The 14518-nt window shown below is 49.0% G+C and overlaps 1 protein-coding gene across 6 annotated transcripts in view; it reads left to right on the forward strand.

Moving 5' to 3' along the window:
* Nucleotides 1-1433: 1433 nt before the first annotated feature.
* The window catches only part of chp (leucine rich repeat containing G protein-coupled receptor chaoptin), a 70958-nt gene continuing 57873 nt past the window's right edge, over nucleotides 1434-14518 (forward strand). For 5 of the 6 annotated variants that reach the window (XM_089728395.1, XM_089728400.1, XM_089728398.1 and 2 more), the window contains exon 1: nucleotides 1434-1744. The gene's annotated coding sequence lies outside the window, so the exon portion shown is untranslated. The remainder of the gene's footprint in view (nucleotides 1745-14518) is intronic. The other variant, XM_089728397.1, reaches the window with a different exon arrangement.

The raw sequence follows: 14518 nt of genomic DNA on the forward strand, positions 1-14518 counted from the left end.
AGTAAAATGTCAATATGATTATAGTAGTATTCTGGAATCCACGCTTATTTAAACCTTAAAATAATTATTCTGCGATAAAACGCGATGATTGTATGTTTTGACCAAATCGATTTTTTTATTGCTTAGATGGGTGGACGAGCTCACAGCCCACCTGGTGTTGAGTGGTTACTGGAGCCCATAGACATCTGCGACGTAAATGCGCCACCCACCTTGAGATATAAGTTCTAAGGTCTCAAGTATAGTTACAACGGCTGCCCCACCCTTCAAACCGAAACGCATTACTGCTTCACGGCAGAAATAAGCAGGGTGGTGGTACCTACCCGCGCGGACTCATTAGAGGTCCTACCACAAGTAATAAATTGATTGTCAGATTACTAATTGATTGTCTTCAAACAAGATTGTACTACTAATATTGTGATCGAAATCACGGAAATAAACTATTAGTCGCTTAACGTGCTCTTAGATATAATCTTATTTAAATTTATAAAGAAAAACGGGGCCATATACGAGATTCAATTTAAAAATGCTGATACGACAATACTGCAGAGCTGTTGTATTATTTATTGCGATATTGTATGAATTATTATTGCATGTGCATTGTTTTGTATACGTGAGTTTATTGCGAATATAGGATAGACCTACTTTGTTCGAGTATCATGGATGAATAAACAAATAGGAGTGAATTTTTTAGAGTGAATTGCAAAAATACGTCCCCATTCGCCAAAAGATTATTGTAATAATTTTAATTATTTTTTATTGTAAATTTTGAAGTATTGTCTTCGGTTTTCGCGAGTCAATAATAATCTTGCACAAAAGTTTACAATTTATCAACATATTCAATAATGTGATGGCTGGGAAAATCCGTAGTTACGCCAAAGAAAATAATAAATAAGTACTCAAAGAAGGTACACAAAGCCATTCAAATTGAGTTAGTAAAAACCGCATTCAATTTTGTAATAACGACAAATAATGGCATCGCCGTCTGTAATAATACTAATAGTTGAAGTTTATACGGCATTGGTAATTGTAAAAAGAAAAGAATAAACGCGACATCAAACTATAAATGAAGAGTTAATTTTGATCATTCAAAAATATCTAGTAAGCACTTAATTCAGCTCAAATATTCTTGTGATAATAATTTTTACTATAATTATTATCTTCGTGTTATAGCGTCACAGCTTACCCACGAGTCATACTAATGAATCAAACGAAATGACAAACAATTTTTTGTTTTGTTTTTGTTTGAACTAAATTATTATATTGTATGAGTTAATAAACATATTTATTTACAATATAATAATATCAGGTTTTGACAAATTACGTTAACAATTATTATTGCGTTAGGTGAATTAGTCACGCGGGAAATGGCTCCAGTCTGAACTCGCCCGTACCACCGTCCGCACATGTGCCGATCGCTCTGACATTTTCGTAGTGCGCCCCTTCCCGCCGTGCTGACGCGCGTCTCTGCGAAATAGTGTGTGAAAATTAAATTAACAAAAAAAAAAACAAAGCGCTCGAAAATCAAAAATTGACATAATAAAAGTGTTAGTTCACGGTGTTTTTTTTTTAATTTTTTGCCAGCGATTTTTTTGTTTTTTAAATTTTGAATATTGCTGGCTATTGTGTTGGATGCTCCCGGGGAGAGGCGTCAAGTTCACGGGCGTCCAGCGAATGCACTCCCGCTCGATAATGATTAGTTTTGAACCGTGCTGAGGTTTTGTTTTCCCCGACACAGAACATAAAGGTGAGATGCATTCTTTTACTTTTTTAAATTTGAATTTGGAGAGCGCTATTTTTTAAACAATCGCTTCGAAAATATTTGTCTCGTTTATAAATTGTAAATTTTATTTGTTTTTTTTTGTACTAAACTAATGTTATAATTACGTATGAATTATTATGTAATCTGGCATAATCAACTTTAATCGTATATAATAATATGTTATAGGTGTAATTTGCGATTTAAAGAATTTCGATCAAGCCTGAATTGTCAGAAGTTTAATTATTTTTCAGTTTGATCTCACGTTAAAAAGATCGTGAATTATACAGTTTCGGACAGTTTATTATGCAGTTTCTGACAGATACTTTACAGTTTTCGTGGTCACGGATGACTAAGGTGTTAAGCACCGCATAGGAAATTAGTTTTAATTGAAATTAATTCGAATAAGATTATTTTTAATATTAAACGAAACATTTTAGTTACTTACTCTTAATTTAGCTTTAGTTTAGTTTAGCCTTACTTGAAATAAGCCTAAAAAATGTATCAGCATTTTTTTGTTACAATTAAGCAATTTACTATGTAGCAAAAATTTAATTCCTAACATAATTCCTAATTTCAAAATAAGTAGGTACAGTAATAAGTTATACAAAAACAGACTTTATTTAATTGAGAAAATTAAACAGCCAATTTTCTGTCTTAACTTCCTTGCCGGATAAAATTCACACAATAAAAATGAACACAATTCGCGCAGAAAAAATCGAGACGGGCCTACGCTAACCATAATCCCATACAATGTCGTAACTTCATTAGAGGCATAGCCTACATTCGTAATTCAAGTAAAAATGACCTCTATTTCTATAGAGTTAGAGTTCACGGGATGCAACGGAAACCTGTTTAGAAACGCAGTGCTATAGCTACGTTGCGTAATGAATGTTGACATTGCGATTGTAGAATATCGGTGGGAGTGGACAGGTAGTAAGTATGTACTATTGGAATTCAAATGATTCGAATGATTCGAATAATTTAAAAAAAATAAGTATTTCAAGAAAAAGGTTTAAATGGATAGAATTTGACGTTACTCTTTGAATTTCGAATTTGAATGCATATTATTGTAGAATTCTAAATACAGATGAGGATTTGGAAAGTTGCATGTGCCAGTATTATTATGAAATATTAGATAATTCGGTATATACTAATTCAAATTTTTTTAACTGTTTTCTTTGTCACTTTTCGAATTAATTATAAATTAAACGCAAATTAAACTTATTACCAAGACATAATTACGTCGTTATGTCGCTTAGGAATGAATTCATTTATGAAGAATTCATTTAAGAAGAAAGAAAGAATCCATTCCGAATACTCCCTTTATATAACGGCATTTGATTAAGAACATAGGTCATTAACAATATTAATGATATCAATAATTTTATGTTTGTCGTTAAAGACTCTTAAATTAAATCAGACAATAAAATATTTCTTGGAATTCGTGCAAATCTCATGTTGATTTATCTATTCTGCATTGAATTCGTGATTTCTAAAATATTTCTCGCCGGATCTTCTCAGTGGGTCGCGATTCCGATCCGGTTGTAGATTTAGCAAAGCGCTGCTCATGCTAGGGCTAGTGTTAGAAATTGTTTTGATTATTATTTAAATGATAAAATGTTGTGTTGATTAATAAAAAAAAGTTGGGTAGACGCCCTGACGTCAGTTAAAAAGGCGCTACGTACACTAAGTTTCTCGTCGAAATTTCTCAGTGGGTCGCGTTTCCGATCCGGTGGTAGATTTTGCGAAGCACTGCTCTGGCTAGTGTTATCAAACTCGTCAAGGTAGAGCCCCGTGAGATCACGTACTCACCCGGCTAAGCTGACATAACCCTCTTGGCTATCAGCATAGGTCGGGTCTGTCAGAACGAAACTGTTGCTCGACCCTGTTATTGTCGAAGTTATTTATTGAGAGTTTCAATAATTATTATTCAACAAGGTTTTATTGACTTTTATTGCAATGAACTCAGTTCCACCGAATGCGAATGATGACAGAACTACCGCTCAGTCAACCCTAGCGCCGTCATATCATATCATCACATTTTATTTCCAAATAGTTTTTGTATTGGTTAAACGGATAGACGAGCTAACTTCCTGCTTAGTGTTCAGTATTACCGGAGCCCATAGACATCTACAACGTAAATGCCGCCACCCACCTTGAGACATGAGTTCTAAGGTCTCACTTTTAACAGTACAACGGCTGCCCCGCCCTACAAACCGAAACGCATTACTGCTTCACGGCATAAATAGGCACGGCGCTGGTACCTACCCGTGGAGCTCACAAGACGCCCTGCCAACCAGTAAATGAATCGATGTCAAAGGTCAAGGTTGAATACATTTTACTTTCAAACACGTGACTTCAATATTCCTCGACAAATTGATTGAACAAGGCACATGTAACACTCTCCATTATTATATTGATTGAAAGAGGAATAATAGGTCTTATTATATTACTATTAAGATACCGACTTGTCTAACAGTTTGCGGCATTCACGTTGTGATATCTGTGAGCATCTTCAAAAATTTCATTTCAGGTGGGCCGTAAGCTCGTAAGCTTTTATCTGGAGCAATGACAAAAGCATCTGTGCAGTTCGCGTACGAGAGATGTGTAGCTTTAATAAGTAACTCTGTCTCTCTAAAAATAAATCCTAAAAAAACTAAAGCTAAATCCTATAAATGTATGTATCATTTCTTATGTGTCTTACCATTAGGTAAGCTCATGAGCTCACGCTGAAATAATTTCTAATACAGATCCTAACAGGAGCAGTGCTTGGCTGAATTAATCACCGGATCCGAATCGCGAACCAATGAGAAGATTCGGTGAGAAATTCGAAAGGTTGTTTTATTCGATTAACATTTTCTTTGCATTTTTATACTGGTGGTAGGACCTCTTGTGAGTCCGCTGGGTAGGTACCACCACCCCGCCTATTTCTGCCGTGAAGTAGTAATACGTTTCGGTTTGAAGGGTGGGGCAGCCGTTGTAACTATACCTGAGACCTTAGAACTTATGTCTCAAGGTGGGTGGCGCATTTACGTTGTAGATGTCTATGGGCTCCAGTAACCACTTAACACCAGGTGGGCTGTGAGCTCATCCAGCCCTCTAAGCAACAAAAAAAGAGTGTACTTATGTACGCGCGTAGGAAGTTATACTTTATTTTTATTTTATTTTTTATTTTTTTTATTAAAATTTTTAAAATGGATTAAACAACATCCTCAAACACGCATATTGGACATCCCTTTTCTTGACATCGTATAAATTCGGTAATTCTCGGTACGGTTCGGAAAGTTCACCTGCGGCTATATTCAGACTCGCCAAGCTACGTCGGTCGTATTGTAATGAGCGATTTAGTGGGCAACTTCATTTCTGTTAATTTTGTGTCACGGTGCGCGAGCATCGTAAAATTTCACTCTCATCAAATTTTTCATAACGCGTCTAAAGAAGTAGTATAACTTCAAAAATATCGAATTTCTCACATTAAAAAGCAAGACACTTTCATTTATTAACTCGAATCAAGACGTACTCGATGTAATCCGAGAATCGATAGTTGGGACCATCGCACAACTAACATACCGTTTTATTTTTTCTACGTTACGAGAATGCAAATACGGGATCCGTTTCAAACTTTCGCTTTTCGTTTCTCGTGTTCGTGCGAGTTGAGTCAATGCTGTTGAATGTAGTCAAAATAGTGTGGTGTTTTTTTTACTATCACCCAAGATATGTGTGTGTATCTCTGTGTGTGTGTGTGTGTGCGTGTGTGTATATTTCATTCGATAGGTACGTCGCGTGTAATTAATTCTTGTCTATCTAGTGGTTGTCTGACAGAGATCGCTCTTGGCGATAAGACCACCAATTGTACTTTTTGGTATTTAATATTTCGCATTCTTTATTTATTTCGTGTACAATAAATCATACTCTCTCTCTCTGCAATAGGCAGACGAGCTCACAGCTCACCTGGCATTAAGCGACTAACCGTCAGTGGGATCCCCACCGAACGTGGTCTCGCCTTGTCGCGGCGGTGGGGCTTAAGCGTGCACCCCGATACCGTGGAGCAGCGTTGTCTGCACAGGGGTGCCGTGAACAAAGAAGACTGCACACCGTGTTCCCGTTTCCCACCTTTGCTGGACAAAGGGTGCGTGAAGCGGGAGAGGGCTCCCTTCTGGAGCCTTCTTGGATGCTAGGCCATGTCCCCGGCAGCTCTCTGGTTGCTAAAGGGGAAGGCCTTCCAGAGGGGGCTACCGGTACGCCGGCGTGGCCACATCATGGTCAGACGTGTGGGTCTGTCAGTAATGGCAGACCCCAAGAGGATGAGAAGTGAACCGGAGGGCACTCCCTTCCGGTCGCTGGTTGCCATGTCCCCGGTTGCCTCTTGGCAGCTACAGGGGAAGGCCCTCCAGAGGGGGGTACCGGTTTACCGGCGTGGCTTCGTAGAAGCATACCGTAATCCCTACCGAGTAGGGGACGGGGGCCGCTGATTAGCAGGGGCCGCGAGGATGCGAACCTCTATAAAAAATGCCCTAATCCTAAGCTTGTGACGTGCCCGGTGATGGGATGAGTGGCTGGAGGGAGTCCAGTCGTGAGGGCCGTCCCAGGGGACCGACCCCTGGTTAAACATCAAAGGAAAAAACAAATGATGGCAAAGTTTTTAAAAAATTTACCCCAGGAGGGTACCACCTTAGGTGGAGAATCCCTCCGTGCTTCCATCTCGGTGGGAGCACGCTGCCCCGCGTATTCTGGGGGGGGCAAAGCTTGCCGTGACGAAGGGGGCTGTGTGACGGGCAGCGGAAAACCCGTCGAACAGAGACACGCCAGCGCTGACTTGACGCACTCTGGGCACGTCAGTGACAGCGAGGCGGCTGGCTCGAAAGAGACAACCGCCAAAAAGATAAGGCGGAAAAGGAAGACCCAGCGAGTTTCCTCACGCGAGGGGGGAGGGGAGCCAACGTCATCCTCTGGCGCAGATGCCCCGCCGGAGAAGGTTCTGGTAGTCTCCGATGCGGCCTCTGCTGCGGAGGAGATGCCGCCCCCAAAAGGAAGACCCGCCCGGAGGAGGGGCGCGCCGTCACCGGCGCAGTCATCGGCGTCGATGTCTGTCGCCTCACTGGACGGGCGAACGACAGAGGAGGAAGAAGGCGGCCTTCAAGACCCTGCCTTGGTCATAGACAGGGCCATGAGGACCGTCAAGTCATATGCGGCCAACGGCACTAAGACCAAAGCCGCTGGCCGTAAGCTGCGAGAGGTAGTCTCGCAGGTCTCGAAGGTTCTGCCTTCGGTTGCTTCCGCCAATGACCAGGTGGTACAGCTGATGGCGGAGAATTCGAGGCTTCGAGCACTACTTCAAGCCCAACAGCAGCCTGATGATGAGGCTTCTGCTTCGAGTAAGGCAGCGGCATCGACGCCGTCGCCCGCGTTGCCCCGGGCCACTGGGTTGCGAACTCCACCGGCCCATGTACCGGCAGCGACGTCATGTATCGCCGGGGCGCCTCAGAAGCGCCGTTCCCCGGCGCTGACTGGCGATGGGTGGCCTGTGCTGCCGCCACCGCGCGCGGCTGAGCAGCGGCCACGTCTCCCGTCGCCACGCACTAGGGAGATGACCGCTACCAAGCGGCAGCAAGCACTCGTAGGGCCACGGGAGCTGACTGGAAAATTCAGCCTGGACGAGGTCATCAGTCGCACCGTCCAGGTTGTATTAGAAAGGCTGGACGGCAGGCTGGCGGCCCTCGAGGCGCAGCTCATTGCTCCGGCTGACGCTCGGCGACCGGCATATGCCGCGGTGTCGGGTACTCCAGCCGCTCGCCCCGCCCCCGTACGGGCTCCAGCCACTAGGTTGGGCCCGGGACGGGATAGAACCAAGCGGGGGGGGGCACCAACGCGAAGTGCCCATCGCAAGCACCCCCGCCTCGTCCGCTGCCTTCGCCCCCGTCTAACATGGACGAAGGGTGGAACGTGGTGGCCCGGCGGGGTGCCAAGAAGGCTCCACCAGCAGCTGCACAAGTTGGTAGAGCGCCAGCGGCTACAGCGGCTCAGGTTGCTCCCCATCAGGGTCGGGCGCCTGTAGCCGCTAAAAACAAAAACAAAAAAAAAACGACGAAGAAGCAACCGCGCGCGCCGCGGTCGGCGGCAGTGGTCCTAACGCTGCTGCCGGCTGCCAAAGCTAAGGGCATGACATACGGAGATGTCATTGCTCGGGCGCGCGCGGCAGTTGACCTGGATGAGATCGGGGCGGGGGAGGGCCTCCGCTGTAGGCAGACAGCCAATGGGGCCAAACTGCTAGAATGTCCCGTTGCCGATAGTCCCGGCATCGCGGAGCGTCTGGCGGCAAGGCTCCGTATGGTCCTGCCTGAAGAGGAGGTGCGGGTGCATAGGCCGGTCAAGATGGCCGAATTGAAAGTGACCGGCCTGGACGACTGCACCACCAGGGAGGAGGTGGCGGCGGCCGTCGCTGCCCAGGGCAACTGTGCCCTGCAGAACATAACAGTAGGCGAGCTGCGCTCCGGTTATACCGGGGCTGGTTCCGTGTGGGTACGTTGCCCGGTGGAGGCGGCCGTTGCCCTGGCTGCTCCTCCGCCCGGGAGACCGTCGGGGGATCCGGGCAGGTTGCGCGTGGGCTGGATAGCAGCCCACGTGCGCCTGCTAGAACCGCGTGCCTGGCGGTGCCTAAGGTGCTTCAGCACTGGGCACTGCCTCGCCAGGTGCGTGAGTGCGGTTGACCGCAGCGGACTGTGCTTCCGCTGTGGTCAGCCTGGACACAAGGCGGCCGTGTGCTTGGCTGCGCCGCATTGTTCGTTATGTGCGGCGGCCGGACGCAAGGCTGACCACCGGACCGGGGGCAAGGCATGCCCCCCGGCCGGCAAAAATGCAATTAGAAATTGGCGCCGCCAAGCTAAGCGTCGCCAAAAGAAGCGGTCGGCCGGGGGAGCACCGGCTGGCACTTTGGCCCCCGCTGAGGCGTTCGAGCCCGATAGCGGGGACAATAGAGTAGGGGAGGGGGCGATGGATGTGGTCCAGGTTTAATGGATCACACCTATCGCTTCCTCCAAGGAAATTTGAACCACTCCGCCGGAGCTCAGGACATGCTGCTCCAGACTATGGCGGAGTGGTCAATTGACGTGGCTGTGGTCGCCGAGCCGTACTTCGTTCCCCCAGCGGACGACTGCTGGTTTGGGGACGTTGATGGCTTGGCGGCCATACATATAAGAAGATCCGCGATGATTCCTCCCCTGGCGATGGTGACCAGGGGCCCCGGGATCGTCGCGGTACAATTAGAAAATACCGTCGTGATCGGGGTGTACTTCTCTCCAAATCGGCCTACCGTCGAGTTCGAGCGGTTTCTGGACGGGCTAGAGGTGATCGCTCGTCACCTCTCTCCCCGTTCGGTAATACTGGCGGGGGACTTCAATGCGAAGTCTGTCGCTTGGGGTTCCCCATCCACGGACGCTCGTGGTAGGCTGTTGGAGGAGTGGGCGGTCGCGGCCGATCTCTGCATCGTTAACAGGGGCTCGGTCGCGACATGCGTGCGGTGGACGGGAGAGTCTATCGTGGACTTGACGTTCGCGAGCTCGTCCATCGCACAGCGCATCCTCGGCTGGGGCGTGGTGGTGGGGGCGGAATCGTTGTCGGATCATCGGTATATCCGGTTCGATCTTTCCGCTCCCACGCCAACACCGGCCGCAGGCGCTCGCGGGGTTAACCCCCCGCGGAGTGCATCCCGGTCATTCCCTAGGTGGGCATTGAAGCTCCTGAAGAAGGAGCTCCTGGTGGAGGCCTCTATGGTGGCGGCGTGGACGCCCATGCGCCCACACCCTTTCGATGTGGAGGCTGAGGCCGAATGGTTCCGCGGCGCGATGCACCGCATATGCGATGCCTCGATGCCCCGGGTCGGCCCTCGGCATTGCGGACGGCGGCAGTCGCCCTGGTGGTCGCCTGAAATTGCGAGATTGCGTGCAGTCTCCATTCGGGCGAGCCGCCAGTGTGCTAGACACCGCCGTCGCCGTCACCTGCGGCGCGACGACCCCGTCGCGTTCGCAGAGGAGGAGACCCGGCTGCACGGCGAATATCGCGCTGCGAAGGACGCCCTGCGGCTGGCCATCAGGCGGGCCAAGGAGCAGAACATGGAGAGACTCTTGGAGGCGCTCGAAGCGGATCCATGGGGGAGCCCGTACAGGCTGGTGCGCGGTAAACTGCGCCCGTGGGCCCCCCCTTTGACTGAGCGACTTCAGCCTCAACAGCTGCGGGACATCGTTTCGGCGTTGTTCCCGCAGGAGCGGGAGGGTTTTGTTCCCCCCGCTATGGGTGAGCCGTCGGACGCCATCGACGGCGAAGCCCCTGCTGAGGTGCCCCATGTTACTGGGGCAGAGCTCCGTGTGGCCGTTGTCAGGATGACTGCAAAGGACACGGCCCCCGGCCCGGACGGAGTCCATGGTCGGGTGCTGGCCTTGGCCCTCGATGCCCTAGGGGACCGGCTCCTGGAGCTATTTAATGGTTGCCTGGAGTCGGGACGGTTTCCGTTGCTCTGGCGGACGGGCAGACTTGTGCTGTTGAAAAAGGAGGGGCGCCCGGTGGATACAGCCGCCGGGTATCGTCCTATCGTACTGCTGGACGAGGCGGGAAAATTGCTGGAGCGTATTCTGGCTGCCCGCATCGTTCAGCACCTGGTCGGGGTTGGACCTGACCTGTCGGCGGAGCAGTTCGGCTTCCGGGAGGGCCGTTCGACCGTGGATGCAATTCTTCGCGTGCGGGCCCTCTCGGACGAGGCTGTCTCACGGGGTGGGGTGGCACTGGCGGTGTCTCTTGACATCGCCAACGCATTTAACACCCTGCCCTGGTCTGTGATAGGGGGGGCACTGGAGAGGCATGGGGTGCCCCTCTACCTCCGCCGGCTGGTTGGCTCCTATTTGGAGGCCAGGTCGGTCGAATGTACCGGGTACGGTGGGACCCTTCACCGTTTTCCGGTCGTGCGTGGTGTTCCGCAGGGGTCGGTTCTCGGACCCCTCTTGTGGAACATCGGGTACGACTGGGTGCTGAGGGGTGCCCTCCTCCCGGGTCTCCGCGTTATTTGTTACGCGGACGACACGTTGGTCGTGGCCCGGGGGGATGATTATAGAGAGTCTGCCCGTCTCGCCACAGCGGGAGTGGCCCTCGTCGTCGGGAGGATCAAGAGACTGGGCCTCGACGTGGCGCTCAGTAAATCCGAGGCCTTGTGGTTTCACGGGCCGCGGAGAGCGCCACCTGTCGACGCCCACATCGTGGTTGGGGGCGTCCGGATAGGGGTCGGGGTGCAGTTAAGGTACCTCGGCCTCGTGTTGGACGGCCGGTGGGCTTTTCGTGCTCACTTTGCGGAGCTGGTCCCTCGATTAATGAGGACAGCCGGTTCTTTGAACCGACTGCTCCCGAATATCGGGGGGCCGGATCAGGTTGTACGCCGCCTCTACGCTGGGGTGGTGCGATCGATGGCCCTGTACGGTGCGCCTGTATGGGCTGAGCCGCGCAATCGGGCTACTATGGCTCGGTTCCTGCGCCGGCCGCAGCGCACCGTTGCTATCAGGGTCATCCGTGGATATCGCACCGTCTCATTCGAGGCGGCGTGTGTGTTGGCGGGGACGCCGCCATGGGAGCTGGAGGCGGAGTCGCTCGCTGCCGACTATCGGTGGCGCAGTGAGCTTCGTGCTCTGGGCGTGGCGCGTCCCTCCAAAAGTGAGCTGCGGGCGCGGAAGGCCCATTCTCGGCGGTCCGTGCTCGAATCGTGGTCGAGGCGGTTGGCCAACCCCACGTGGGGTCTACGGACCGTCGAGGCGGTTTACCCGGTCTTTTATGACTGGGTGAATCGTGGCCGAGGACGCCTCACCTTCCGTCTGGTGCAGGTGCTGACTGGGCACGGATGCTTTGGAAAGTACCTGCACCGGATAGGAGCTGAGCCGACGACGAGGTGCCACCATTGTGGACACGACCTGGACACGGCGGAGCATACGCTCGCTGTCTGCCCCGCTTGGGAGGTGCAGCGCCGTGTCCTTGTCGCAAAGATAGGACCAGACTTGTCGCTGCCTGGCGTCGTGGCGTCGATGCTTGGCGGCGACGAGTCTTGGAAGGCTATGCTCGACTTCTGCGAGTGCACCATCTCGCAGAAGGAGGCGGCGGGGCGAGTGAGGCAAAGCTCTCCTCACTACGCAGAAACCCGCCGCCGCCGAGCAGGGGGTCGGGACCGGGGTCCCGTCCGTAACCCGGCCCCCTAAGAGCTTCGGGCTCCACCCGCTTTGTGCGGGGAGGAGCTTAGGCGTGGGGCAGCGTGGTAGGTCGCGTTCCCCCGACCGCTCCGGGGGAAGGTGTAACGCGGCGCTATCAATCGGGCTCTTGGCCCGTCGACCGAGGGAACCGGCGGTCATGTTGCTGGCGGCCGCCGGTCCGGCGTCTGGGGGACGGCGGGATGGATGTAATGTGCTTTGCGTAAACCCTGTCCCGCCGTCTCAATAACTCCGACTGGGTTCCCACCCGGTCCGAGGTAGGGCGCCGGCTGTGAGCGGCAGGAGTTTTTAGTGAGGTTCGACTCCCACATACCCCACCTGCCGTGCGGGTGGGGATCCGGCGATTTTCTCCTGTGGAAAAAAAAAAAAAAAAAAAAAAAAAAACCGTCAGTGGGATAACAATATAAGAAATGTCGTATACATATTTGGATTAGATTTTGGGGATTAACGACAAATGGAAGATCTTCCACCAGCGGGTGATATTGCTCGGTAAACCAATAGTCCAAATGTTGTTCGGAATTTGATGATGATCTTGAATATCTTGTGTCCTATGATGGCTACTGCTACAATATACACTAAAATATGAGATATTTTAATGTAGAATATAAAAAAAACGGTTTTTCATACCAATTTTAAGTATAACACGCTATTAAAGACCATTTGTGAGTAAGATCACTATACAACACCATTCTTCCATTCGTTAAATAAATTCGGCTCAATTCATTGTTTTAATTGGATTATCAAATTTAAAATTCGGCCCGGCGAATGATTGAGTCTCCCCGGGCCAATAAAAGCCCCGGACAATTCCTCACTCCGGGACCGAACAGCGCTACCACTTAATTCAAATTTCCACGTATTTAACTCTTAACGGATGTTGGCGATTGGGTTCGGCATTTATAATGATGCGTTTTATTGTCTTCGAGCGTACGGCACGTTTAATGAAGGGCGGTTGCTGCTCATAATTATTGACAATGACAGGGACATAGTTATATCGTGGCCTGCGGCTGAGGACTCTGTTTGAGCTTCGGTTGAAGAAAGCTCATTGGAGAGCCGGATATGTGGCAAAAAGGTCACGAGTACTAAAGATGTGAAGTCTAATCCGAAGGTGAATGATAAAAATATTACGGAATCATGTCAAAATAATATAATATAATATTATAGGAGAAATATAATATTATAGTGACTTTTTCAAGCAATTCAAGATTTAGGCAATGGCTTGGCTGCTAGGCAACGGCTTGGCTCGGGTGGCAGCGGCTTGGCTCTGCCCCTGGAATTGCTGAAGTCCATGGGCGACGGTAACCACTCACCATCAGGTGGGCCGTATGCTAGTCTAACTACAAGGGCAATAAAAAATACCTCTTAACACAAGATCAGTGGTGGAACTCACGTGTGGTGGTCCAAGGGCTCTTGAAATCGCACCATATAAGCTGGTGACGCTTCTGAAGGATTTCAGTCTAGTTAAAACTTTAATGGATATCGGTAATGATTCGTCCCACTATTCTCGTTACCACTCTTGTGACGCTAAGCTTCGGAAAACAGGAGAAAATCTCAAGTTGACCTAAAAAAAAAAAGGAAAATAGTTTCGTTCGCCAACTAACGATTGGCCTGACCTCTGCCGGAATAGGGTGTGTATACGTTCGCTTTTGTAAGAATAGTCCAAAATAGCTTAATGCCTAATACAGTTATCTAGACAGTTCCGGTTACATCCATATTTTAACTATGGGTCCGCCATTTCGTCATTTTTTTCGGTGACAATGCTTGTTGTTGGGATGACATCGCTTTTATCGCAGATAATATTAATATAAAATCTTATTAAATTTGTATGTACTGCCGAATTCTATTACTATGTTACACAAGCAAATTTTCTTTTCAATTCTTCTTAGGTATTATTTTCTTGGCGTTAGAAATGTTTGGTTTTTTATCCAGAATTTCTATATTAAATTGTGGTAAACCTTCGCGACAACAACTTATAGAACTGTCACCGACAGATTGCGGGTGCTAACTTAGACGCTACAGACTTAAAAATAGCCTCTGAATTGGTTCCCAGAAATGTTTTATCGACAGATGTGGTAAAATTGTGTTTTATTTAAGAAAATAATACTTCTATAATATAATGGAAATAGTGATTTTAATTTTAATTTAGACGGCTATATTATATTAGTTACGTACTTCGCCAAATCGCCGTATAAAATAATTCTAAAATGCATTTTTTTTTATTGCTCAGATGGGTGGACAAGCTCACAGCCCACCTGGCGTTAAGTGGTTACTGCAGCCCATAGACATGTACAACGTAAATGCGCCACCCACCTTGAGATATAAGTTCTAAGGTCTCAAGTATAGTTACAACGGCGACCCCACCCTCCAAACCGAAACGCATTACTACTTCACGGCAGAAATAGGCAGGGTGGTGGTACCTACCCATGCGGACTCACAAGAGGTCCTACCACCAGTAAACTCCAAAAACTCCAAGGTAACTGCCCAATGCCATAAAATAAAGGCTCAAAGGGAGACAAAATACATATTA

The sequence above is a fragment of the Bombyx mandarina genome, chromosome 06 (assembly GCF_030267445.1).
Source record: "Bombyx mandarina strain Sakado chromosome 06, ASM3026744v2".
NCBI lineage: Eukaryota > Metazoa > Arthropoda > Insecta > Lepidoptera > Bombycidae > Bombyx > Bombyx mandarina.